This window comes from Mobula hypostoma, chromosome 9 (genome assembly GCF_963921235.1).
Source record: "Mobula hypostoma chromosome 9, sMobHyp1.1, whole genome shotgun sequence".
In the NCBI taxonomy this organism is placed as follows: Eukaryota; Metazoa; Chordata; class Chondrichthyes; order Myliobatiformes; family Myliobatidae; genus Mobula; species Mobula hypostoma.
Window position 1 is genome coordinate 96233 of NC_086105.1, and position 27621 is coordinate 123853.

General features: G+C 43.7%; 2 protein-coding genes across 3 annotated transcripts in view; one reads left to right on the forward strand and one right to left on the reverse strand.

Annotated features, from left to right (window-relative positions):
* LOC134351431 (gastrula zinc finger protein XlCGF8.2DB-like) overlaps positions 1-27621 on the reverse strand; it is a 138092-nt gene that overhangs the window by 34906 nt on the left and 75565 nt on the right. The window lies entirely within an intron of this gene.
* Positions 1-27621, forward strand: part of LOC134351430 (gastrula zinc finger protein XlCGF7.1-like) — a 99705-nt gene that overhangs the window by 21964 nt on the left and 50120 nt on the right. The window contains exon 1 of one of the 2 annotated variants that reach the window (XM_063057542.1): positions 14250-15172. The exons of the other annotated variant lie outside the window; for it this stretch is intronic. The gene's annotated coding sequence lies outside the window, so the exon portion shown is untranslated. Of the gene's footprint in view, positions 1-14249; positions 15173-27621 lie in introns of those variants that run through there. 2 annotated transcript variants of the gene reach the window in all.

Below are 27621 nucleotides of genomic sequence, written 5' to 3' on the forward strand. Positions count from 1 at the left end.
GCTAGACGAGAGGAGGTTAGTTCACAACAGGGGGATGGGAACCAGTGCAGAGAGACAGAGGGGTGTAAAGTGAGGGTAGAAGCAAAAAGTAGTAAGGAGAAAAGTAAAAGTGGCAGGCCGACAAATCCAGGGCAAGCATCAAAAAGGGCCACTTTTCAACATAATTGTATAAGGGCTAAGAGAGTTGTAAAAGAGCGCCTGAAGGCTTTGTGTGTCAATGCAAGGAGCATTCGTAACAAGGTGGATGAATTGAAAGTGCAGATTGTTATTAATGATTATGATATAGTTGGGATCACAGAGACATGGCTCCAGGGTGACCAAGGATGGGAGCTCAACGTTCAGGGATATTCAATATTCAGGAGGGATAGACATGAAAGAAAAGGAGGTGGGGTGGCGTTGCTGGTTAAAGATGAGATTAACGCAATAGAAAGGAAGGACATAAGCCAGGAAGATGTGGAATCGATATGGGTAGAGCTGCATAACACTAAGGGGCAGAAAACGCTGGTGGGAGTTGTGTACAGGCCACCTAACAGTAGTAGTGAGGTTGGAGATGGTATTAAACAGGAAATTAGAAATGTGTGCAATAAAGGAACAGCAGTTATAATGGGTGACTTCAATCTACATGTAGATTGGGTGAACCAAATTGGTAAAGGTGCTGAGGAAGAGGATTTCTTGGAATGTATGCGGGATGGTTTTTTGAACCAACATGTCGAGGAACCAACTAGAGAGCAGGCTATTCTAGACTGGGTTTTGAGCAATGAGGAAGGGTTAATTAGCAATCTTGTCGTGAGAGGCCCCTTGGGTAAGAGTGACCATAATATGGTGGAATTCTTCATTAACATGGAGAGTGACATAGTTAATTCAGAAACAAAGGTTCTGAACTTAAAGAGGGGTAACTTTGAAGGTATGAGACGTGAATTAGCTAAGATAGACTGGCAAATGACACAAAGGATTGACGGTGGATATGCAATGGCAAGCATTTAAAGATTGCATGGATGAACTACAACAATTGTTCATCCCAGTTTGGCGAAAGGATAAATCAAGGAAGGTAGTGCACCTGTGGCTGACAAGAGAAATTAGGGATAGTATTAATTCTGAAGAAGAAGCATAGAAATTAGCCAGAGAAAGTGGCTCACCTGAGGACTGGGAGAAATTCAGAGTTCAGCAGAGGAGGACAAAGGGCTTAATTTAGGAAGGGGAAAAAAGATTATGAGAGAGAACTGGCAGGGAACATAAAAACTGACTGTAAAAGCTTTTATAGATATGTAAAAAGGAAAAGACTGGTAAAGACAAATGTAGGTCCCCTACACACAGAAACAGGTGAATTGATTATGGGGAGCAAGGACATGGCAGACCAATTGAATAATTACTTTGGTTCTGTCTTCACTAAGGAGGACATAAATAATCTTCCGGAAATAGTAGGGGACAGAGGGCCCAGTGAGATGGAGGAACTGAGCGAAATACATGTTAGTAGGGAAGTGGTGTTAGGTAAATTGAAGGGATTAAAGGTAGATAAATCCCCAGGGCCAGATGGTCTGCATCCCAGAGTGCTTAAGGAAGTAGCCCAAGACATAGTGGATGCATTAATGATAATTTTTCAAAACTCGTTAGATTCTGGACTAGTTCCTGAGGATTGGAGGGTGGCTAATGTAACCCCACTTTTTAAAAAAGGAGGGAGAGAGAAACCGGGGAATTATAGACCGGTTAGCCTAACGTCGGTGGTGGGGAAACTGCTGGAGTCAGTTATCAAAGATGTGATAACAGCACATTTGGAAAGCGGTGAAATCATCGAACAAAGTCAGCATGGATTTGTGAAAGGAAAATCATGTCTGACGAATCTCACAGAATTTTTTGAGGATGTAACTAGTAGAGTGGATAGGGGAGAACCAGTGGATGTGGTATATTTGGATTTTCAAAAGGCTTTTGACAAGGTCCCACATAGGAGATTAGTGTGCAAACTTAAAGCACACGGTATTGGGGGTAAGGTATTGATGTGGATAGAGAATTGGTTAGCAGACAGGAAGCAAAGAGTGGGAATAAACGGGACCTTTTCAGAATGGCAGGCAGTGACTAGTGGGGTACCGCAAGGCTCAGTGCTGAAACCCCAGTTTACAATATAAATGACTTGGATGAGGGAATTAAATGCAGCATCTCCAAGTTTGCGGATGACACGAAGCTGGGCGGCAGTGTTAGCTGTGAGGAGGATGCTAAGAGGATGCAGGGTGACTTGGATAGGTTGGGTGAGTGGGCAAATTCATGGCAGATGCAATTTAATGTGGATAAATGTGAAGTTATCCACTTTGGTGGCAAAAATAGAAAAACAGATTATTATCTGAATGGTGGCCGATTAGGAAAAGGGGAGGTGCAACGAGACCTGGGTGCCATTATACACCAGTCATTGAAAGTGGGCATGCAGGTACAGCAGGCGGTGAAAAAGGCGAATGGTATGCTGGCATTTATAGCGAGAGGATTCGAGTACAGGAGCAGGGAGGTACTACTGCAGTTGTACAAGGCCTTGGTGAGACCACACCTGGAGTATTGTGTGCAGTTTTGGTCCCCTAATCTGAGGAAAGACATCCTTGCCATAGAGGGAGTACAATGAAGGTTCACCAGATTGATTCCTGGGATGGCAGGACTTTCATATGAAGAAAGACTGGATGAACTAGGCTTGTACTGGTTGGAATTTAGAAGATTGAGGGGGGATCTGATTGAAACGTATAAAATCCTAAAGGGATTGGACAGGCTAGATGCAGGAAGATTGTTTCCGATGTTGGGGAAGTCCAGGACAAGGGGTCACAGTTTGAGGATAAGGGGGAAGCCTTTTAGGACTGAGATTGGGAAAAACTTCTTCTCACAGAGAGTGGTGAATCTGTGGAATTCTCTGCCACAGGAAACTGTTGAGGCCAGTTCAATGGCCATATTTAAGAGGGAGTTAGATATGGCCCTTGTGGCTACGGGGATCAGGGGGTATGGAGGGAAGGCTCGTGCAGGGTTCTGAGTTGGATGATCAGCCATGATCATAATTAATGGTGGTGCAGGCTCGAAGGGCCGAATGGCCCACTCCCGCACCTATTTTCTATGTTTCTATGTCCTATTTTGATTAGTTCTACCAAAATGTAGTACCTCACATTTATCAGCATTAAACTCCATCTGCCATCTTTCAGCCCACTCTTCTAACTGGCCTAAATCTCTCTGCAAGTTTTGAAAACCTACCTCATCATCCACAACACCACCTATCTTAGTATCATCTGCATACTTACTAATCCAATTTACCACCCATCATCTAGATCATTAATATATATTACAAACAACATTGGACCCAGTATAGATCCTTGAGGCACACCGCTACACACCATCCTCCAATCTGACACACAGTTATCCACCACTACTCTCTGGCGTCTCCCATCTAGCCACTGCTGAATCCATTTTACTACTTCCATATTGATGCCTAACGATTGAACCTTCCTAACTAACCTTCCGTGTGGAACCTTGTCAAAGGCCTTACTGAAGTCTATATAGACAACATCCACTGTTTTACCCTCGTCAACTTTCTTAGTAACCTCATCAAAAAATTCAATAAGATTTGTCAAACATGACCTTCCACGCACAAATCCATGTTGACTGTTCCTAATCAGACCCTGTCTATCCGGAAAATTATATATGCCATCTCTAAGAATACTCGCCATCAATTTACCCACCACTGACGTCAAACTCACAGGCCGATAATTGCCAGGTTTATGAATGGTCTTGGCCTGAAACTCTGATTTCCATCTGTAGATGCTGCCTGACCCACTGAGTTCCTCTAGCATTTTGTGTGTTCCCCACACCTGTTATCTTTACCTTTTATTTCTGACAGCACGTATAAGCTTTGTACACTCAAAATTTGGCGGGGGAGGTGGGAACTGGAGTGAAGGGACTCAGGATAGGACAGATGCTATGAAAGTAAAGATAGCCACCCTACCAGGGATAGGGTTCCTCTTGTCCTTGCCTACCATCCCACCAGCCCTCACGTCCAGCACATAGTTCTCTGAAACTTCTGCCACCTCCAAGGGAATCCCACCATCGAGTGTATCTCCCCATCTCCTCCCCCCACCCCAACTTTCTGCTTTCCACAGGTATCCCTTCCTGCGCTACTCCATTGTCCATTTGTCCCTCCTGGCACTCTGGCAACTTGTCCTTGCAAAAGGAACAGGTGCTACATCTGCCCCTACACTTACTCCCTCACTACCTTCCAGGGCTCGAAACAGTCCTTCCAGGTGAGACAACACTTCACCTGTAAGTCTGTTGGGGTCATTTACTGTGTTCGGTGCTCCCAGTATGGCCTCCTACATCGGTGAGACCAGACTTAGTTTGGGAGACCGCTTTGCTGAGCACCCACGCTCCGTCAGCCAGAACAAGCGGGATCTCCCAGTGGCCACTGATTTTAATTCCAGTTCCCACTCTCATTTCGATATGTCCATCCATGGCATCCTGCACTGTCGTTATGAGGTCACAGTTAGGCTGGAGGAACAACACCTTATATTCCGTTTGGGTAGCCTCCAACCTGTTAGCAAGAACATTGATTTCTCAAACTTGTGGTAATGACCCCTAAAATCCCCTCCCCTTCTCCATTTCCCATCCCCTTTTCCCTCTCTCACCTCATCTCACCAATCTACTTCCCAGCTCTTTACTTAATCCCTCCCCCTCCAGGTTTCACCCATGACCCGGTGGTTTTTCTCTCCCCTTCCCCCCCCCCCACCTTTTAAATCTACTCCTCAGCTTTTTTTCTTCAGTCCTGCTGAGGGGTTCCGGCCCAAAACGTGGACTGTACTTTTTTCTATAGATGCTGCCTGTACTGCTGAGTTCCTCCAGCATTTTGTGTGTGTTGCCTGGATTTCCAGCACCTGCAGATCTTCTCTTGTGTGCAGTCAGACTGTCAGGAAGGGCAGGCAGGTGACAGGGCAAAATTGCAGCCAGCAGGGTGAGTATCAGTGCAGTAGGGATGCAGATTCAAAAAGGGTAGCAAATACAGTGTTGAAGGTTTAATATCTCAGTCTACCGAGTATAAAAAATAAGGTGGATGATCTCGATGCACTATTGCAGATTGCCAGGTATGAAGTTATGGCCATCATTGAATTGTGGCTGAAGGTTATAGTTGGAGCTGAATGTCCAAGGTTACACATTATAATGGAGGGATAGGGAGGTAGGCAGCAGGGGTGACATGGCTCTGCTGGTAAGGAATGGCATCAAATCAGTAGAAAGATGTGACATAGGATTGGAAGATGTTGAATCCTTGTGGGTTGAGTTAAGAAACTGCAAGGGTGAAAGGACCCTGATGGCAGTTATATAACCAACAGTAGCTGGGATGTGGACCATGGGTTAAAACAGGAAATGGAAAAGGCGTGCCAAAAGGACAATGTTATGGTAGTCATGGGAGATTTCAATATGCAGGTTAATTGGGAAAATGGTTGGTAATGGCTCTCGAGAGTGAATATGTTGAATACCTGTGAGATGGATTTTAGAGCAGTTTCTCGTTAAACCTACTCGGGGATCAGCTCTATTGTATTGGGAGTTATTTAATGAACTGGAAGTGATTAGGGAGCTTAAGCAAGAAGGCTGTGAAAGGAACAGCGAAGGATATCCGGAGCGAAGGCATTTTACTACTCAGGGTAAAGACAGGCAAGACTGCACAGGCGTGTGACATCAGCCAGTAGAGCAGGAAAAGTTTAAAAAGAAGACTGCCATATCCATCGGTCAGCGGAGTGAGAGGTAGCAGAGTGATAGGGCTTTGGCTCAATGGGCTTTAGGTGGTAACGGAACAAGGCAAGATAGGTTTACCTGTGCTAATTGCAGAAAGGAAGTATGTGTGTGAGGCTGGTTTTCTGTGCTCAGTGTCAGATGTGGGAAGTCCTGGAGTCTCCCAGCCTCCTGGAAGGCCTTATCGGCACCCGGTGTGCCGAGCTGCAGCTCCTAAGGGACCACATTAGGGAACTGGAGATGCAGCTTGATGACCTTTGTCGGGTCAGGGAGAGTGAGGAGGTGATAGAAAGGAGTTATAGGCAGGTGGTCACACCGGGGTCATGGGAGACAGACAAGTGGGTAACAGTCAGGAGAGGGAAGGGGAAAAGTCAAGTACTAGAGAGTACCCCTGTGGCTGTATCCCTTGACAATAAGTACTCCTGTTTGGGTACTGTTGGGGTGGGGGGGGGAAGACAGCCTAAACTCGGGGAAGCAACAGTGGCCGTGTCTCTGGCACAGAGTCTGGCCCTGTGGCTCAGAAGGGTAGGGAAAGGAAGAGGAAGGCAGTAGTGATAGGGGACTCTATAGTTAGGGGGTTTGACAGCCGATTCTGTGGACGCAGGAAAGAAACTTGGATGGTAGTTTGCCTCCCAGGTGCCGGGGTCCGGGATGTTTCAGATCGCGTCCACGATATCCTGCAGTGGGAGGAAGAACAGCCAGAGGTCGTGGTACATATTGGTACCAATGACAAAGGTAGGAGGAAAAGGGAAGAGGTCCTGAAAACAGACTATAGGGAGTTGGGAAGAAAGTTGAGAAGCAGGACTGCAAAGGTAGTAATCTCAGGATTACTGCCTGTGCCACACGACAGTGAGTATAGGAATAGAATGAGGTGGAGGATAAATGCGTGGCTGGGGGATTGGACCAGGGGGCAGGGATTCAGATTTCTGGATGATTGGGACCTCTTGGGGCAGGCGCGACCTGTACAAAAAGGACGGGTTGCACTTGAATCCGAGGGGGACCAATATCCTGGTGGGGAGGTTTGCTAAGGTTACTGGGGAGAGTTTAAACTTGAATTGTTTGGGGGGGGTGGGAACTGAACTGAAGAGACTGGGGAAGAGAAGGTTGGCTCACAAATAGAGAAAGCTTGGAGACAGTGTGTGAGGGAGGATAGGCAGCTGATAGAGAAGGAACGCGCTCGGACCGATGTTTTGAGATCTATTTTAATGCAAGGAGTATTGTGAACAAAGCGGATGAGCTGAGAGCGTGGACCAATACTTGGAGCTATGATGTTGTGGCCATTACAGAGACTTGGATGGCTCTGGGACAGGAATGGTTACTTCAAGTGCCGGGTTTTAGATGTTTCAGAAAGGACAGGGAGGGAGGCAAAAGAGGTGGGGGAATGGCACTGTTGATCAGAGATAGTGTCACGGCTGCAGAAAAGGTGGACGTCATGGAGGGATTGTCTACGGAGTCTCTGGGTGGAGGTTAGGAACAGGAAGGGGTCAATAACTCTACTGGGTGTTTTTTTATAGGCTACCCAATAATAATAGGGATATCGAGGAGCAGATAGGGAAACAGATCCTGGAAAGGTGTAATAATAGAGTTGTCGTGATGGGAGATTTTAATTTCCAAAATATCAATTGGCATCTCCCTAGATCAAGGGGTGGAATTTGTTAGGTGTGTTCAGGAAGGTTTCTTGACACAATATGTAGATAAGCCTCCAAGAGGAGAGACTGTACTTGATTTGTTATTGGGAAATGAACCTGGTCAGGTGTCAGATCTCTCAGTGGGAGAGCATTTTGGAGATGGTGATCATAATTCTATCTCCTTTAGAATTGGAGAGACAGGAACAGACAAGTTAGAAAAATGTTTAATTGGAGTAAGGGGAATTATGAGGCTATCAGACAGGAAATTGGAAGCTTAAATTGGGAACAGATGTTCTCGGAAAAGTACGGAAGAAATGTGGCAAATGTTCAGGGGATATTTGTGTGGAATTCTGCATAGGTACGTTCCAATGAGACGGAAGTTATGGTAGGGTGCAGGAACTAAGGTGTACAAAGGCTGTAATAAATCTAGTCACGAAAGAAAGAAAAGCTTACAAAAGGTTCAGAGAGCTAGGTAATGTTAGAGATCCAGAAGATTATAAGGCTAACAGGAAGGAGCTGAAGAAGGAAATTAGGAACGCCAGAAGGGGCCATGAGAAGGCCTTGGCAGGCAGGATTAAGGAAAACCCCAAGGTATTCTACAAGTATGTGAAGAGCAAGAGGATACGATGTGAAAGAATAGGACCTATCAAGTGTGAGAGTGGGGAAGTGTGTATGGAACCGGACGAAATAGCAGAGGTACTTAATGAATACTTTACTTCAGTATTCACTATGGAAAAGGATCTTGGTGATAGTAGTGATGACTTGCAGCAGTCTAAAAAGCTTGAACATGTAGATATTAAGAAAGAGGATGTACACGAGCTTTTGGAAAGCATCAAGTTGGATAAGTCACCGGGACTACTGTGGGATAAGTCGCCAGGCTACTGTGAGAGGCGAGGGAGGAGATTACTCAGCCTCTGGCAATGATCTTTGCCTCATCAATGGGGCGGGAGAGGTTCCGGAGGACTGGAGGGGTGCAGATGTTGTTCCTTTATTTGAGAACGGGAGTAGAGATAGCCCAGAAAATTATAATAGAAACATAGAAAATAGGTGCAGGAGTAGGCCATTCGGCCCTTCGAGCCTGCACCGCCATTTATTATGATCATGGCTGATCATCCAACTCAGAACCCAGCCTTCCCTCCATACCCCCTGACCCCTGTAGCCACAAGGGCCATATCTAACTTCCTTTTAAACATAGCTAATGAACTGGCCTCAACAGTTTGCTGTGGCAGAGAATTCCACAGATTCACCACTCTCTGTGTGAAGAAGTTTTTCCTAACCTCGGTCCTAAAAGGCTTCCCCTCTATCCTCAAACTGTGACCCCTCGTTCTAGACCTCCCCAACATCGGGAACAATCTTCCTGCATCTAGCCTGTCCAATCCCTTTAGGATCTTATACGTTTCAATCAGATCCCCCCTCAATCTTCTAAATTCCAACGAGTACAAGCCCAGTTCATCCAGTCTTTCTTCATATGAAAGACCTGCCATCCCAGGAATCAATCTGGTGAACCTTCTTTGTACTCCCTCTATGGCAAAGATGTCTTTCCTCAGATTAGGGGACCAAAACTGCACACAATACTCCAGGTGTGGTCTCACCAAGGCCTTGTACAACTGCAGTAGTACCTCCCTGCTCCTGTACTCGAATCCTCTCGCTATAAATGCCAGCATACCGTTCGCCTTTTTCACCGCCTGCTGTACCTGCATGCCCACTTTCAATGACTGGTGTATAATGACACCCAGGTCTCGTTGCACCTCCCCTTTTCCTAATCGGCCACCATTCAGATAATAATCTGTTTTCCTATTTTTGCCACCAAAGTGGATAACTTCACATTTATCCACATTAAATTGCATCTGCCATGAGTTTGCCCACTCACCCAACCTATCCAAGTCACCCTGCATCCTCTTAGCATCCTCCTCACTGCTAACACTGCCACCCAGCTTCGTGTCATCCGCAAACTTGGAGATGCTGCATTTAATTCCCTCATCCAAGTCATTAATATATATTGTAAACAACTGGGGTCCCAGCACTGAGCCTTGCGGTACCCCACTAGTCACCGCCTGCCATTCTGAAAAGGTCCCGTTTATTCCCACTCTTTGCTTCCTGTCTGCTAACCAATTCTCCACCCACACCAATACCTTACCCCCAATACCGTGTGCTTTAAGTTTGCACACTAATCTCCTATGTGGGACCTTGTCAAAAGCCTTTTGAAAATCCAAATATACCACATCCACTGGTTCTCCCCTATCCACTCTACTAGTTACATCCTCAAAAAATTCTATGAGATTCGTCAGACATGATTTTCCTTTCACAAATCCATGCTGACTTTGTCCGATCATTTCACCGCTTTCCAAATGTGCTGTTATCACATCCTTGATAACTGACTCCAGCAGTTTCCCCACCACCGACGTTAGGCTAACCGGCCTATAATTCCCCGGTTTCTCTCTCCCTCCTTTTTTAAAAAGTGGGGTTACATTAGCCACCCTCCAATCCTCAGGAACTAGTCCAGAATCTAACGAGTTTTGAAAAATTATCACTAATGCATCCACTATTTCTTGGGCCACTTCCTTAAGCACTCTGGGATGCAGACCATCTGGCCCTGGGGATTTATCTGCCTTCAATCCCTTCAATTTACCTAACACCACTTCCCTACTAACATGTATTTCGCTCAGTTCCTCCATCTCACTGGACCCTCTGTCCCTTACTATTTCTGGAAGATTATTTATGTCCTCCTTAGTGAAGACAGAACCAAAGTAATTATTCAATTGGTCTGCCATGTCCTTGCTCCCCATAATCAATTCACCTGTTTCTGTTTGCAGGGGACCTACATTTGTCTTTATCAGTCTTTTCCTTTTTACATATCTATAAAAGCTTTTACAGTCCGTTTTTATGTTCTCTGCCAGTTTTCTCTCATAATCTTTTTTCCCCTTCCTAATTAAGCCCTTTGTCCTCCTCTGCTGAACTCTGAATTTCTCCCAGTCCTCAGGTGAGCCACTTTCTCTGGCTAATTTGTATGCTACTTCTTTGGAATTGATACTATCCCTAATTTCTCTTGTCAGCCACGGGTGCACTACCTTCCTTGATTTATTCTTTTGCCAAACTGGGATGAACAATTGTTGTAGTTCATCCATGCAACCTTTAAATGCCTGCCATTGCATATCCACCGTCAATCCTTGAAGTGTCATTTGCCAGTCTATCTTAGCTAATTCATGTCTCATACCTTCAAAGTTACCCCTCTTTAAGTTCAGAACCTTTGTTTCTGAATTAACTACGTCACTCTCCATGTTAATGAAGAATTCCACCATATTATGGTCACTCTTACCCAAGGGGCCTCTCACGACAAGATCGCTAATTAACCCTTCCTCATTGCTCAAAACCCAGTCCAGAATAGCCTGCTCTCTAGTCGGTTCCTCGACATGTTGGTTCAAAAAACCATCCCGCATACATTCCAAGAAATCCTCTTCCTCAGCACCTTTACCAATTTGGTTCACCCAGTCTACATGTAGATTGAAGTCACCCATTATAACTGCTGTTCCTTTATTGCACACATTTCTAATTTCCTGTTTAATACCATCTCCGACCTCACTACTACTGTTAGGTGGCCTGTACACAACTCCCACCAGCGTCTTCTGCCCCTTAGTGTTACGCAGCTCTACCCATATCGATTCCACATCTTCCCGGCTTATGTCCTTCCTTTCTATTGCGTTAATCTCTTTTTTAACCAGCAACGCCACCCCACCTCCCCTTCCTTCGTGTCTATCCCTCCTGAATATTGAATATCCCTGAACGTTGAGCTCCCATCCCTGGTCACCCTGGAGCCATGTCTCTGTGATCCCAACTATATCATAATCATTAATAACAATCTGCACTTTCAATTCATCCACCTTATTACGAATGCTCCTTGCATTGACACATAAAGCCTTCAGGCACTCTTTTACAACTCTCTTAGCCCTTTTTAATGCTTGCCCTGGATTTGTCGGCCTGCCACTTTTACTTTTCCCCTTTGTACTTTTTGCTTCTACGCTCACTTTACACCCCTCTGTCTCTCTGCACTGGTTCCCATCCCTCTGTAATATAGACCAGTGAGTCTTACTTTAGTGGTTGGTAAGTTGATGGAGAAGATCCTGAGAGGCAGAATTTATTAACATTTAGAGGGGTATAATATGATTAGGAATAGACAGCATGTCTTTGTCAAGGGCAGATCGTGCCTTACGAGCCTGATTGAATTTTTTGAGGATGTGACTAAACACATTGATGAAGGAAGAGCAGTAGATAAGGTACCCCATACAAGGCTTATTGAGAAAGTAAGGAGGCATGGGATCCAAGGGAACATTGCTTTGTGGATCCAGAACTGGCTTGCCCACAGCAGGCAAAGAGTGGTTGTAGACAGGTCATATTCTGCATGGAGGTCAGTGACCAGTGGTGTGCCTCAGAGATCTGTTCTGGGACCCTTACTCTTCGTGATTCTTATAAATGACCTGGATGAGGAAGTGGAGGAATGGATTAGTAAGTTTGCTGATGATACAAAGGTTGGAGGTGTTGTGGATAGTGTGGAGGGCTGTCAGAGGTTACAGCGGGACATTGATAGGATGCAAAACTGGGCTGCGACGTGGCAGATGGAGTTCAACCCAGATAAGTGTGAAGTGGTTCATTTTGGTAGGTCAAATATCACGGCAGAATATAGTTTTAATGGTGAGACTCTTGGCAGTGTGGAGGATTAGAGGGATCTTGGGGTCTGAGTCCATAGGACGCTCAAAGCAGCTGTGTAGGTTGACTCTGTGGTTAAGAAGGCATATGGTGTATTGGCCTTCATCAACCATGGAATTGAATTTAGGAACCGAGAGGTAATGTTGCAGCTATATAGGACCCTGGTCAGACCCCACTTGGAGTACCGTGCTCAGTTCTGGTCACCTCACTACAGGAAGGATGTGGAAACCATAGAAAGGGTGCAGAGGAGATATACAAGGATTTTGCCTGGATTGGGGAGCATGCCTTATGAAAACAGGTTGACTGAACTCGGCCTTTTCTCCTTGGAGCGATGGAGGATGAGAGGTGACCTGATAGAGGTGTATAAGATGATGAGCGGCATTGATCGTGTGGATAGTCAGAGGCTTTTTCCCAGGGCTGAAATGGTTTCCACAAGAGGACACAGGTTTAAGGTGCTGGGGAGTAGGTACAGAGATGTCAGAGGTAAGTTTTTTACTCAGAGTGGTGAGTGAGTGGAATGGGCTGCCGGCAACGGTGGTGGAGGCGGATACAATAGAGTCTTTTAGGGGACTTTTGGATAGGTACATGGAGCTTGGAAAAATAGAAGGCTTTGGGTAAGCCTAGTAATTTCTAAGGTAGAGACATATTCGGCACAGCTTTGTGAGCTGAAGGGTCTGTATTGTGCTGTATTGTATTATGTTTCTATGTTTCTAAAAACTCATAGGAAACAGTGATCACAATATGATTGAGTCCAACTTAAAATTTGATAGCAAGAAAGTAAAGTCTAAAGAACCAATATTTCAGTGGAGTAAAGGAAATTAGAGGAGTTGGCCAAAGTAAATTGGAAAGAGATGCTGGCAATTGACAGCAGAGCAGCAATGGTGTGAGTTTATGGGAAAAATTAGAAAGGTGCAAGTTAGATGTATTCCAAAAACAAAGAAATACTCAAATAGCAAAATAGTACAACCATGGTTGACAAGAGAAATCACAGCTAATGTAAAAACAAAAGAGAGGACATACAACAAAGTAAAAATTAGAGGTAAGACTGAGGATTGGGACACGTTTGATGCTTGTTTGATCCTGAGGCGCCAGGCGTCTGCACCAGTGGTGCGTCACAGGTTTTTGCCAGTCAGTTTACAATTGACACTCATGCACTACGGAGTTGTGCTTTGTTCGTCCTTTATGAACATTTGCAGTTTTGTACTTTTTGGAAAATTAAGCCTTGTTTTTACATTCAGTTACCCATCACAGTGTAAAAGAAAATGAGCAAAAGAAAAGCAGAAAGTGATAGTAGGCGTGAATTCAATGAACAGTGGGAAAATGAGTTCTTATTTATAGCGGGTCCGTCAGGAAAACCATTGTGCATTGTTTGTGAAAACACTTTCTCACATAATAGAAGACCTGATCTTAATAGACACTATAAAACACAACACCAGACTGAAATAGAAGGAAAACTGAAGCTAGTGCTTGGGTCTGAGTTACAGAAAGAATATGTGATTAAGAAAAAGGAAGAAATCAAAAGAAGACAAAATATATTTGTTAAAAGAAGATGTGAGAGTTTGGGGATGACAGAAGCGACCTACGAAATTGCTTTAGCGTTGGCCAAAAAACGGAAGTCTTTCTCTGATGGTGAAGAAATTGTTAAGCCTTGTCTCCAAATATTTGCAAGATGTCTTGGTGATAAAAAATATCGAAAGGAAAGTAAACGAAATTGCTCTGTCAAAGCAAACAGTTACGAGACGCACCGAAGAACTCTGTCATGATGTATCCGAGCAACTGAAAGAGCTTGTCCATGTTTGTACTTTCTTTTCTTTAGCTTTGGACGAATCTGCTGACACATGTGTTGTAGCCCAGTTAAGCATTTTTATAAGAGGAACTGATGATAATTTTAGCGTCTTTGAAGAACTTATTGGTCTTGAGTCGCTTCATGGAAAAACAAGAGGATCAGACATATTTGACGAAGTAAAATCATGCCTAGAAAACCTACAACTAGATTCTAGTAAACTCATCGATGTTTGTACTGACGGAGCGCCATCAATGATAGGTAAAGCCGCTGGGACTACAACTTTGCTTGAAAACTTTAGGTCATCCTCTACTAAAATATCACTGCATTATACCCCAAGAGACACTATGTGGAAAAACATTAAATTTGCAGCATGTAGTTACTGGTTGTGAAGTGCATGAATAAAATTAGAGCAAGAGGATTAAACAGACGAGAATTCAGAGAATATTGTGAAATGTTAGAGTTGGAATATGGCGATCTCGTCCTTCATTGTGAGGTGTGCTGGCTTTCTAGAGGACAGGTTCTGAGTAGATTTTGGAAACTGAAAGATACTGTTCATAATTTTCTAGAAGAGAAATATGAGCTGCCTGAGGAAAGAGACCTTTTATGTGATAACAATTGGCTATTTGATTTAGCATTTTTAGTTGATGTTGCCAGTCATCTCAATGATCTAAATTTGAAACTCCAGGGCAAGAACAAATTGTTTCCTAGCTTAGAAATGATATCAGTGCATTCAAGATGAAGTTAAAACTGTTCACCTCTCAGTTAGAAAATGAGGATTTGAGCCAGTTTTCACACTTAAAAAGAGTGAGTGAATGTGCTGAAGATAATGGCAATTTTACAAAATATATTGAAAAAATCAGGTTATTGCAAGAGTCATTTGAAAGTCGTTTTCATGATTTTGCTAAAGAAGACTGCATGCTTGCATTTATAAACCCATTTTCACTTAGTGAAGAAAAAATCATGAAGATGCCTAGTAACATACAAGTGGAACTTATTGACTTGAAAACAAATATATTATTGAACATGAAATTTGATGAGCTTCCCTCAGTCCCAAATGCTTCTGACATGATTAATTTCTGGTGATCATTACCCTGTGAACATATTCCAAAACTAAGAAAATTTGCCCAGAGTTATATCTGTTGTCTTGGAACGATGTACAGATGTGAACAAGCATTTTCAGCCATGAAATTGATTAAAAACAAAACGAGTTTGCAATTGACTGATACAAATTTGAAGAATTCTCTGCTGCTCTCAGTAACTAATTTAACTCCAAATATTAAAAGCTTGGCTAAATCAAAACAGACTCAAAAGTCTCATTAAGGTAAGTAATGTTTATCTTGTTTTTGTATTAAATCAATATATCATGTAAAAATGCTGAATATGTCTATATTAACATATATTTATAGAATTGAATGGGGGTACGAGTTGTATGGCGCATCTGAACCCATGCGTGAAAAAATTGACGCATGGAATGTAAAAGGTTGGCCACCCCGATCTAAAATTTCACTTTTGAAGGGCTCCCTACTTACTACACACAGCGTTGCCAGAAAACAGCCTGTCCCAATCTACACTTGCCGGACGCTTTCTGATACCATCGAAATTGACTTTTCTCCAATTTAAAATCTCAACCCACCCATCAGACCCACCATTTTGCATTTTTACTTTGAAACTAATGGCACTGTGAACACTAGATGCAAAGCATTCACCTACACAATCTGCTGTCACCTGGCCTGTTTCATTTCTTAATAGCAGATCAAGTGTCATGCACCCTACAGGCTGATTTTGGAAACTTTCCTGAACACATTTGTCTGTGGTGAGGAAGGCAAATGCCAAGACAGATGGTGGAGACAGATATTGTTAAGACCTCAGAGCAAGAGGACTAGAATATAAAAGCAAGGATGTAATTTTGAGACTTTATAAAGCACAGGTGAGGCCTCACTTGGAGTATTGTGCACAGTTTTGGACCCCTATCTTAGAAAGGATGTGTTGAAACTGGAGAGGGTTCAGAGGAGGCTCATGAAAATGATTGCAGGATTGAATGGCTTGTCATATGAAGAGTGTTTGATGGCTCTGGGCCTACATTCACTAGAATTCAGAAGAATGAGGGGTGACCTCATTGAAACCTATCTAATGTTGAAAGGCCTTGATAGAGCGGATGTGGAGAGGATGTTTCCTATGGTGGGAGAGTCTCAGACCAGAAGATATAGCCTCAGATTGGAGGGTTTCCTTTTAGAACAGAGATGAGGAGCAATTTCTCTAGCCAGAGAATGGTGAATCTGTGGAATTCTTTGCCACAGGCAGCTGTGGAGGCCAGGTCTTTATGTATACTTAAGGCAGAAGTTGATAGATTCTTGATTGGCCAGGGCATGAAGGGATGCAGGGAGAAAACAGGAGATTGGGGCTGAGAGGAAAATGTGATCAGCTATGATGAAATGGTGTAGCAGACTCGATGGGCCAAATGGCCTAATTGTACTCCTATATCTTATGGTCTTATGGACAAACTCTATCCCATCTAGTCCTTTTACATAATGGGAGTCCCTGTCAATATGTGGAATGTTAAAATCACTATAACAACCTTATGTTTTTTGCAACAGTCTGATCTCTCTACAAATTTATTTTTCTAGACCATGCTCAATCTTTCAATTCTTTACTTTGAGGTCTTAACAGCATCTGAATCCACAGCCTCTCCACTATCTGTTCTGGCACTTTGTTTCCCATCTCCTTGAAACCCCCACCCCACCCACCCCCATGCAGCACTAGCAAACCACGTGAGGATATTTCTCCCCTTCCAGTTCGGGTGCAAACCTTCTTTTCAGTACAGGTCCCACCTTCCCTGAAAGGGAGTCCAATGATCCAAACATCTGATGCCCTCCCTCCTGCACCAACTCTCTACCCACATGTTATTCTGTATAGTCGTCATATTTCTGGCCTCACTAGCACGTGGCATGGATAGCAATCCTGAGATCACAACCCTTAAGGCCCTGCCCTTTGGCACCTAACTTGCAGAACCTCCCCACTCATCCTACCTATGTCATTGGTACATATGTGGACCACGACATCTGGCAGTTCACCCTACCACTGAAGAATGCTGAGGACTCGATCCGAGATGTCCCCGACCCTAGCATGTGGGATGTAACATGCTAACCAGGAAATTCGTTCTCATCCACAGAACCTCCTTTCTGTTCCCCCAATGAATGAATCCCCTATCACCACAAGTCGCCTTTGTTCCCCCTTCCTTTCTGAGACACAGAGCCGGACTCAGTGCCAGAGACCTGACCACTGTGACTTTTCCTCAGTTAGGTCATTTCCACCACTGCCCCTGCCACTCCACTGACAGTATCCAAGGTGACATACCTGTCGTTGAGGGGGATGGCCCAGGGGTGCTCTGGCTGTTTAATCTGCGTCCTGCACCTTGAGTGTAACTACCTTTCTGTATCACCCCTCAGCCTTCCAAATGAGCAGAGTTCATCCAGTTGCAGCTCAGCTTCTGAACAGGGAGTGTTACAAGCTGCAGCTGGATGCAGTCCTTGCAGGTGAAGTCGTCAGGGACACTGGAAATCTCCCTGCCTTCCCACATCCTGCAAGAGGAGCTTTCAACAATCCTGCCTGGCATCTCTACTGTCCTAACTGAACAGATATAAAGAAGGGAGGGAAAATACCTAGAACTTTTCTTTTCTGCCTTCTCTGACTGAAGCCTCAAAGAGCTAAAGCTTCAAGATCACCACTTTATCCACTCTGATGATGGCCACTGCGCTTGCCCGTCTTTCTTAATTTGCTCTTGCTAATCAATCCCACACACCGATTAGCAATTGGGATTGCTAATCAATCCCAAACTGAGCTCTGGTCATTGGTCAGAGCTCTAAATAAACTGCTGCTACCTTTTTCTATTTGGTCAGTAGACCTGAGTGAAATTTTCCTCCTCTCAAAATTTCTGATGCCCGGATTGGTCACTGACCAGTGCTCCAACCTCCAGATGAAACCCCCAGAGCTGGTCAAGAGTGGGGTTTCTGGGTGGTGGAGATGGTTCAGAGTAATTAGAAAGTCTCCAGGAGCACCCGTGTGATATCATGTGCTCTTGTAACATTGTACCATTTTGTAGAGCAGGGATCGGTGCTGGGTTCATTGTTCTTTGTCATCTATAGCAGTGATCTGGCTGATAATGTGGCTTACTAGATCAGCAAATTTGGGGATGACACCAAGGCTGGGTGTGTAGTGGACAATGAAAAAACTATCCTGGCTTACAGCGGGATCTGAACCAGTGGAAAAATGGGCTGAAAACGGCAAAGGGAATTTAATGCAGACAATTGCAAGATGTTGCACTTTGGTATGTCCAGCTGGGATAGGTCTTACACAGTAAATGGTAGGGCACTGAAGAGTGCTGTGCAGTAAAGGGATCTAGGAATACAAATCCATAATTCAATGAAAGTGAAGAGCAGCTTCAAGTTCCTGGGTGTCAAGATCTCTGAGGATCTAACCTGGCCCCAACATATTGATGTGTCATAAAGAAAGCAAGACAGCGGCTATACTTTATATTAGGAGGTTGAAGCGATTTGGCATGTCAACAAATATGCTCAAAAACTTCTATAGTTGTACCGTGGAGAGCATTCTGACAGGCTGCATCACTGTCTGGTATGGAGGGGCTACTGCACAGGACCGAAAGAAGCTGCAGAAGGTTGTAACTCTAGTCAGCTCTATCTTGGGTCCTAGCCTACAAAGTACCCAGGACATCTTCAATGAGCAGTGTCTCAAAGGCAGTGTCCATTATTAAGGACCTCCAGCACCCAGGGCATGCACTTTTCTCACTGTTACCATCAGGTAGGAGATACAGAAGACTGACGGCACACATTCAGCAATTCAGGAACAGCTTCTTCCCCTCTGCCATCCGATTCCTAAATGGACTTTGAAGCTTTGGACACTACCTCACTTTTTTAAATATACAGTATTTCTGTTATTGCACATTTTTCAATAATCTATTCAATATACATAATTGATTCACTTGTTTTGGAGAGCACCCCTGTGGCTATCCCCCTCAGCAACAAATATCTTGTTCTGGATGCTGTAGAGAGGGATGACCTGACAGGGGACACCCACGGTGACTGGGTCTCTGGCACTGAGCCTGGCACTGTTGTGTAGGAGGGAAGGAGGGAGAAGAGGAATGCGGTAGTCATAGGGGATTCCACAGACAGGAGATTCTGTGAGTCTGAAAGAGATACCCACACGGTGTGTTGCCTCCCAGGTGCCAGGGTACGGGATGTCTCGGATCGGGTCCAGAATATTCTGAAGGGAGAGGGCGAGCAGCCAGTTATCTTGGTACATGTTGGTACCAGTGATAGGAGAAGGGAGAAGGTCCTGAAGAGGGATTTCCAGGAGTTAGAAAGGAAGCTGAGAAGCAGGACCTCCAGGGTAGTAATCTCGGGATTGCTACCTGTGCCACGTGCTAGCGAGGGCAAGAGTAGTAGGATCAGGCATATGAATGCATGGCTGAGAGACTGGTGCAGGGGGCAGGGCTTCAGATTCTTGGATCATTGGGATCTCTTCTGGGGGAAGTATGACCTGTTCAAAATGGACAGGTTACACCTAAAACCGAAGGGGACCAATATCCTGGCGGGAAGGATTAATAGAGCTGTTAGGGAGGATTTAAACTAATTTGGCAGGGGGATGGGAACCAGAATGATAGAGCAGAGGAAGGGGAAAACAGAAATAAATCTAAGATAGTAAGCAGTAAAAATGTCAGGAAAGACAGGCAGGTGATGGGGCAAATTTGCAGCCATTGGGATGAGTTGCAGTGCAATCAAAGCGAAAAGTACCAAATACTGGTCTTAAGGCGCTATACTTAAATGCACACAGCATAAGGAATAAGGTGGATGATCTTGTCGTACAGCTACAGATTGGCAGGTATGATATTGTGACCATCACTGAGACGTGGCTAAAGGATGCATGTCTCTGGGAGCTGAACGTCCAAGGATACACGGTGTATAGGAAGGTAGGCAGAGGGGGTGACGTGGCTTTATTGGTAGGAAATGATATCAAATCATTAGAAAGAGGTGACATAGGATCGGAAGGTGCAGAATCTTTATGGGTTGAGCTAAGAAATTGCAGGGGTAAAAGGACCCTGATGGCAGTTATATACAGGTCTCAAAACAGCTGCAATGATGTGGATTACAAATTAAAACAGAAAATAGAAAAGGCTTGTCAGAAGGGCAGTATTATGATAATTGTGGGTGATTTTAACATGCGAGTGGATTGGGAAAATCAGGTCGGCACTGGATCTCAAGAGAGAGAATTTGTAGAATGTCTGCGAGGTGGCTTTTTAGAACAGCTTGTTGTTGAGCCCACTAGGGGATCGGCTGTACTGGATTGGGTATTGTGTAATGAACCGGGGGTGATTACAGAGATTGAGGTGAAGGAACCCTTAGGAGGCAGTGATCATAACATGATTGAGTTCACTGTGAAATTTGAAAATGAGAAGCTGAAATCCGATGTGTCGGTATTTCAGTGGAGTAAAGGAAATTTCAGTGGCATGAGAGAGGAACTGGCCAAAGTTGACTGGAAAGGGACACTGGCGGGAAGGACGGCAGAGCAGCAGTGGCTGGAGTTTATGCGAGAAGTGAGGAAGGTGCAAGACAGGTACATTACAAAAAAGAAGAAATTTTCGAGTGGAAAAAGGATGCAACTGTGGCTGACAAGAGAAGTCAAAGCCAAAATTAAAGCAAAGGAGAGGGCATAAAAGAAAGCAAAAATTAGTGGAAAGACAAAGGATTGGGAAGTTTTAAAACGCTTACAAAAGGAAAATAAGAGGGTCATTAAGAGGGAAAAGATGAAATATTAAAGGAAGCTAGCAAATAATATCAAAGAGGATACTAAAAGCTTTTTCAATTATATAAAAAGTAAAAGACAGGTGAGAGTAGATATAGGACTGATAGAAAATGATGCTGGAGAAATTGTAATAGGAGATGAGGAGATGGCGGAGGAACTGAACGAGTATTTTGCATTAATCTTCACTGAGGAAGACATCAGCAGTATACCGGACACTCAAGGGTGACAGGGAAGAGAAGTGTGCGCAGTCACAATTACGACAGAGAAAGTACTCAGGAAGCTGAATAGCCTAAAGGTAGATAAATCTCCCGGACCCTGGTGTTCTGAAGGAAGTAGCTGTGGAGATTGCGAAGGCATTAGCGATGATCTTTTAAAAGTCAATAGATTCTGGCATGGTTCCGGAGGACTGGAAGATTGCAAATGTCACTCCACTATTTAAGAAGGGGGCAAGGAAGCAAAACGGAAATTATAGACCTGTTAGGTTGACATCGATGGTTTGGAAGTTGTTGGAGTCGATTGTCAAGGATGAGGTTACGGAGTACCTGGAGGCATATGACAAGATAGGCAGAACTCGGCGTGGTTTCCTTAAAGGAAAATCCTGCCTGACAAACCCATTACAATTTTTTGAGGAAATTACAAGTAGGCTAGATGAGAGAGATGCAGTGGATGTTGTATATTTGGATTTTCAGAAGGCCTTTGACAAGGTGCCACACATGAGGCTACTTAACAAGATAAGAACCCATGGAATTACGGGAAAGTTACATACATGGATAAGGCATTGGCTGATTGGCAGGAAACAGAGGGAAGTGGGAATAAAGGGATCCTATTCTGGTTGGCTGCTGGTTACCAGTGGTGTTCCACAAGGGTCCGTGTTGGGGCCGCTTCTTTTTATGTTGTATATCAACAATTTGGATTATGGAATAGATGACTTTGTGGCTAAGTTTGTTGATGATACGAAGATAGGTGGAGGGGCCGGTAGTGCTGAGGAAACAGAGTCTGCAGAGAGACTTGGATAAATTGGAAGAATGGGCAAAGGAGTGGTAAATGAAATACAATGTTGGAAAGTGTATGGTTATGCACTTTGGCAGAAGAAATAAACGGGCAGACTATTATTTAAATTGGAAGAGAATTCAAAGTTCTGAGATGCAACAGGACTTGGGAGTCCTCGTGCAGGATACCCTTAAGGTTACCCTCCAGGTTGAGTCGGTGGTGAAGGAGGTGAATGCAATGTTGGCATTCATTTCTAGAGGAATAGAGTATGGGAGCAGGGATGTGATGTTGAGGCTCTATAAGGTGCTGGGGAGACCTCACTTGGAGTACTGTGGGCAATTTTGGTCTCCTTCTTTAAGAAAGGATGTGCTGACGTTGGAGAGGGTACAGAGAAGATTCACTAGAATGATTCTGGGAATGAGAGGGTTAACATATGAGGAACGTTTGTCCGCTCTTGGACTGTATTCCTTGGAGTTTAGAAGAATGAGGGGGGACCTCATAGAAACAATTTGAATGTTGAAAGGCATGGACAGAGTGGATGTGGCAAAGTTGTTTCCCATGATGGGGGAGTCTAGTACGAGAGGGCATGACTTCAGGATTGAAGGGCGTCCATTCAGAACAGAGATGCGAAGAAATTTTTTTTTAAGTCAGATGGTGGTGAATCTATGGAATTTGTTGCCACGGGCAGCAGTGGAGGCCAAGTCATTGGGTGTATTTAAGGCAGAGATTGATAGGTATCTGAGTAGCCAGGTCATCAAAGGTTATGGTGAGAAGGCAGGGGAGTGGGGCTAAATGCCAAAATCAAATAACAGGAATTATATGTTATACACTTGGCTCTATTTTAGGTTCCTCTCTTCCTTTTGATTTGAAACGCCTTAAACAGGTGTCTAACCCGATAGTTAAATATACCTTACGTATTTGGTTTCAATTCAGAAAATTTTTTGATCTTAATCAATTTGGGTTAGCGATTCCTATTTTAGGTAACATTTTTTCCTCCCTCTTTTACGGATCGTGCTTTTCAAATTTGGAAGACTAAGGGTATTTCACGGTTTTTGGATTTATTTTTAGATGGTTCCCTTATGTCTTTTGAACAATTATCTAATAAATATAACTTGTCAAGAATACATTTTTTTAGATATCTACAAGTTAGAAATTTCCTAAGTACTATACTTTCTTCCTTTCCAATGCTTCCTCCTACATACATTTTAGATACTATAATTAACCTTAATCCATGTCAGAAAGGTGCATCGGCTATGATTTATAATATTATTATGAAACTTAGGAAAGCTCCATTTGATAAGATTAGGGTAGATTGGGAACAGGAATTGGGGTTTATCATTTCCGTGGATGACTGGGGGCAGATTTTACAATTAGTCAATACTTCCTCTATCTGTGCTAAACATTCCCTAATTCAATTTAAAGTTGTTCATCGAGCACATATGTCCAAAGATAAATTAGCGCGCTTTTATTCTCATATTAATCCTTTTTGTGATAGATGTCTGGGGCAGATAGCCTCTTTAACTCATATGTTTTGGTCTTGCCCTACTCTGGAAACTTTTTGGAGAGACATTTTTAATATTATCTCCAAGGTATTGAATATAGATATTTCTCCTCACCCTATTACTGCTATCTTTGGACTACCTAAAATTTCCAGTAATCTTTCCCCTTCAGCCCGTAGAATGATTGCATTTCTTACTTTAATGGCGAAAAGATGTATCTTACAACATTGGAAAGAGCTTAATGCTCCAACTACCTTTTTTTGGTTTTCTCAGACGATATTATGCTTGAATTTGGAGAAAATTAGAAGCAATCTTTATGACTCCTCATTTAAATTTGAACAGACCTGGAGATCTTTTATTCAATATTTTCATTTAATGTAATATATACCCTTGTTTTTTTTTACTGTTTTTAATGGAGGTCGGGATTGAGGACGTGATTTTAAGTTTTTTAACTCTGTTTGGTTTCAAGTTAGCCCATTGCTTTGCTTTGCTTTTAGTTAGTTGCACGGTGGGTTTTTTTTTGGGGGGGGTTTCCTTTTCTCTATTGATATATATATAAAAATTAGTATACTATTATGTTACCTTGGTACGTTATGTTTAAATTACATTGTTTGTAGTATTTTTGTATTAATATCTTCTGTAATTTTATTATATTCTACCCTCACTGGTGTGTGGCACAGGCAGCAATCCAGAAATTACTACCGAGGAGGTCTTGCTTCCCAGCTTTCTACCTAGCTCTCTAAATTTTCTTTTCAGGACCTCTTTGCTTTTCCTTCCTATGTCATTGGTACCAACATGTACCAAGACATCTGGCTGCTCCCCCTCCAGCTCCAAAATGTCATGACATGATCTGAGATGTCCCTGACCCTGGCACCTGGGAGGCAACATACCATTCAGGTGTCCTGTTCACATCCTCAGAATGTCCTGTCTGTTCCACTGACTATTGAGTTCCTTATCACCACCGCTCCCCTCTTCTCCCTCTTTCCCTCCTGCACCACGGATCTACGCTCAGTGCCAGTAACCCAGTCTCTGTGGCATTTTCCTGGGAAGTCATCCCCACAACAGTATCAAAGTATACAACTCTTAAATTCTTCAATTCTCTGGATAGCCATGAAACCAAGAAAGAAAAAAAAGGCAGCCCGATCATCAACCCCTAATTTCCACCTCCCAGCTTAAAAAAACAAAAACAGCTTAAAAGAACAAAACGGATCAGGCACATCAACCCCCAAATCCCTCCTCCCACACAAAAAAAACAAAACCGATCAGGCACATCAACCCCAAAATTCCCCTCTGTGCACAAACAAAACCGAGAAGATCAGGCGAAAGAGCACAGAATATAAAAATAAGACTAAAAAAAGTGTTATTGTTCAAGTCCACATGCAAAATGCAGAAAAAACCTGGGCATCACTCTCCAGGCGCAGTGGCAGGCTCTCCCCTCCCCAGTACAGAGCAACCAATCAACCGGTGTTCACCCTCTGCACTCTGATGCTTCAATCTCCTTCATCGCTTCAATCGGCAAACAATGGAAGCTATAATTGTCGAAATAAGGTGAAACATCGGCTTGCGTACCATCCTGCAGCCTTCTCACCACAAGGTTTGCTCAAGCTGCCTCTGCCTCCCAGAACCCTCTTAGAGACTGCAGAATGTCGAATCACCCAAACGCAAAACATAGGTTCCAACAGCTCTAGAATCACATTCAAGACTAGAAACAAATGTAAAAAAAATTTAAAGAAGTGAAATAGATGGTTTCATGATCTATCCAGATGTCGACCAATGGAAAATTGACTGGACTGGAAGTCTCATTCTGGTCAGATGACCATTAGGAGATGTGGCGGTTTGTGATGGTTCCTCCATGTTCTGATAGTCAAAGCAAGCATAAATGGCACTGAGCTCCACTGGAAGTGAAATCCTGCTGTCTCCCATGTTGCTTGATTAAATTTTGTAGGAGGTGATAGCATTCAAGCCCTGCCACAGCTGTACAGCATCCCTCATTGATTCAAGTTTGGTCCAGAATTTCCAGTCTGCACATGAGATGGCTTTCCAGAGATCATACCTGCACCTCTTGTAGCTTTCTTGATCTCCAGACTTTAATACCTCTGATCTGGCCCTTAGCAGGTTGCAGATCTCATGGTTCATTCAGGGCTTTCGATTCGGGAAGACTCTGAATGATTTAGTGGGGACACACTCGTCTTCAATTGTTTTAATAAAGTCCATTACAGTCAAGGTGTATTCATTCAGCTCTCTAGATGATGGTTTGAACACAGCCCAATCCAATGACTCAAATCAATCCTGTAATCGCTCCTCTGCCTCCTGCAATCATTGTCCTAATCTCTGGAGCCTTGCTTTTTAAGCTTTGCCTGTATGCAGGTAGGAGGAGAACAGCCAAGTGATCCAATTTACCAAAAATACGGTCTGGGTAAAGAACGGTAGGCATTCCATGTCATAGAATAGCTGAGGTCTAGTGGGTATAAGATGATTAGAGGCATTGATCATGTGGATAGTCAGAGGCTTTTTCCAGGGCTGAAATATCTAACATGAGAAAGCACAGTTTTAAGGTGCTTGGAAGTAGGTACAGAGGGAATGTCAGGGGTAAGTTTTTTACGCAGAGAGGTGAGTGCATAGAATGGGCTGCCGGCGACTGTGGTGGAGGCAGATACGACGGGGTCTTTTAAGAGGCTCCTGGATAGGTGCATGGAGAAAAATAGAGGGCTATAGGTAACTCTGAGTGATTTCTAAAGTAAGTACATGTTCGGCACAGCATTGTGGGCCAAAGGGCCTATATTGTGCTGTAGGTTTACTATGTTTCTATACATGGTGCGATTAAAAGTATCTGCAAGCACCAGTTCTATGCAACATACCTCAGCGTTTATGTAGAAAACTCAGCAGCTAATTTAGCACAGTAAGCTCCCATAAACAATATACACAATATCAACAAGCATTCTGAGTGTCAAATGTCAAAGTCCAACCCACTTACAAATGCAGATATAAAACACGAGATTCTGTAGATGCTGGAAATGTAGAGACACACACAAAGTGCTGGAAACTCAGTAGATCAGGCAACATGTCAGCAGAGGAATAAATAGTCTAGGTATGCGGAAGGGGCTTGCTCTAAAATGTTGATTATTTATTTCTCTCCATAGAACCATAGAAACTACAGCACAGAAACAGGCCCTTTGGCCCTTCTTGGCTGTGCCGAACCATTTTCTGCCTAGTCCCACTGACCTGCACACAGACCATATCCCTCCATACACCTCCCATCCATGTATCTGTCCAATTTATTCTTAAATGTTAAAAAAGAACCCGCATTTACCAACATACATCAAAGTTGCTGGTGAACGCAGCAGGCCAAGCAGCATCTATAGGAAGAGGCGCAGTCGACGTTTCAGGCCGAGACCCTTCGTCACTCCTGACGAAGGGTCTCGGCCTGAAACGTCGACTGCGCCTCTTCCTATAGATGCTGCTTGGCCTGCTGCGTTCACCAACAACTTTGATGTATGTTGCTTGAATTTCCAGCACCTGCAGAATTCCTGTTGTCCGCATTTACCACCTCGTCTGGCAGCTCATTCCATACTCCTACCACTCTCTGTGTGAAGAAGCCCCCACTAATGTTCCCTTTAAACTTTTCCCCCCTCACCCTTAACCCATGTCCTCTGGTTTTTTTCTCCCCTTGCCTCAGTGGAAAAAGCCTGCTTGCATTCACTCTATCTATACCCATCATAATTTTATATACCTCTACCAAATCTCCCCTCATTCTTCTACGCTCCAGGGAATAAAACCCTAACCTATTCAACCTTTCTCTATAACTGAGTTTCTCAAGTCCCGGCAACATCCTTGTAAACCTTCTCTGCACTCTTTCAACCTTATTTATATCCTTCCTGTAATTTGGTGACCAAAACTGAACACAATACTCCAGATTCGGCCTCACCAATGCCTTATACAACCTCATCATAACATTCCAGCTCTTATACACAATACTACGATTAATAAAGGCCAATGTACCAAAAGCCCTCTTTACGACCCTATCTACCTGTGACGACACTTTTAGGGAATTTTGTATCTGTATTCCCAGATCCCTCTGTTCCACTGCACTCCTCAGTGCCTTACCATTAACCCTGTATGTTCTACCTTGGTTTGTCCTTCCAACGTGCAATACCTCACACTTGTCAGTATTAAACTCCATCTGCCATTTTTCAGCCCATTTTTCCAGCTGGTCCAAGTCCCTCTGCAGGCTCTGAAAATCTTCCTCACTGTCTACTACACCTCCAATCTTTGTATCATCAGCAAACTTGCTGATCCAATTTACCATATTATCATCCAGATCATTAATATGGATGACAAATAACAATGGACCCAGCACTGATCCCTGTGGCACACCACTCGTCACAGGCCTCCACTCAGAGAAGCAATTTTCTACCACCACTCTCTGGCTTCTTCCATCGAGCCAATGTCCAATCCAATTTACCAC